This window comes from Dermacentor albipictus, chromosome 9, assembly GCF_038994185.2.
Source record: "Dermacentor albipictus isolate Rhodes 1998 colony chromosome 9, USDA_Dalb.pri_finalv2, whole genome shotgun sequence".
NCBI lineage: Eukaryota > Metazoa > Arthropoda > Arachnida > Ixodida > Ixodidae > Dermacentor > Dermacentor albipictus.
The window spans coordinates 92906994-92908380 of NC_091829.1; positions in this window are offsets into that span (position 1 = coordinate 92906994).

Here is a 1387-nt window from a genome sequence, read left to right on the forward strand (position 1 = left end):
TGGGGGCGAAGTAAGCAGATGACGTAAAGTGGTAAATTCGGTGTCAAGTTCTTCTGACCAGGTAGAAAGGTCTCTTGTGTGGGCAAGAATCTGTGTCAGGGGTACCATGACGGCAGCGAAATTTCGCAGAGAATGGCGAAAATAAAAGCATAGGCCTATGAAGTCACGCAGTGCCTGAAACGTCGTTGGCTTACAAAATTCACCCACGGCTCGGAGTTTAGTTATGCTAGGAAGTATGCCTTATTTGAAAAGAACATGGTCCAACGGGAGTGATTGTGTTGCGCGAAAAAAAAAAACGATTCTTCAAGTTAAGCTGCAGTCCAGCTTACGTAAGACAGGTCAAAACATGTTTCAGGCATTGAAAATGTGTCAGAACTCGGGCGCAAGCACTACCACGCCATCTAAATAACATAGGAATGTTTGTCACTTTAGCCCACGCAAAATAGTGTCCATCGTGCATTTGAATGTGACCAGCGTAATACAAAGCCGAATGGCATGACATTGCATTCACGCAAGTAATGATTGGTGCAGAAGAAGGAGTTTTGTGAAAGACAGGGGGAACAAACTCCGCCACTTGTTTTTGGAGAACTTGCTCCAGCATGGGCGTCAATGAAGGGAAGGGCATCTGTTGGTTCAGAGGCACCATTTAAAGTTGGTGGGCCACCTCTTAGCGCAAGAACTGCTTAATCTGCGCCATAAGCGAAGAGTCATCGGCAGCAACAGTCACACCAGAGAGAGCGCCTAATAGGGAATCGTGTGTGGAAAGATGCTGTTTGCGCAACTAATCATAGCTCTAGCCGAGGATCACTACTTCAGACACCATGATGGGGTTTTTTGCCAACAGCATCTGAAAGGCGTCGTCATCAATTCCCTTTAATATATTCCGTGTCTTGTCGATTTGCGCCATTGTCGCATCGACGCGCTTGCAGTGTCCACGACATCTTTGCAGGGGCGTAGCCAGGGGGGGGGGGGAATTATGGGGCGTCAGCCCCCCTCCTCCCTCCCGAATAATTTTTCGTGCTGTCCATGCACCGCCCACCCGAGCAATCCCCGGTGCCGGAAATCATTCTGAATTTTCTCTAGAATGTCTTTTTCATACTCGAAAAGACGTTTCAGCGCGAACCTTGCGAACTTGGGCTGTGTTTCGCGGCAGCGCCCATGCACCGGGAGTCACATAACGCCAAGCATCCCCATCCGAGCACAAAGTTTCAGGGGCGTTTTGATGGCAAAAGGGCTCGCCACGGTATCTTGCGGAGGCCGCGGAACCTACGCAGCGCATGAATGTCAATTCCGAAATTTATGGGTATAAAGTTCTAATAAACTTTTGATGTGAAAGGTGCATTGACATTTCCAAAGTTGTGCTTTAGATTTTCAATAGCGGAACTTT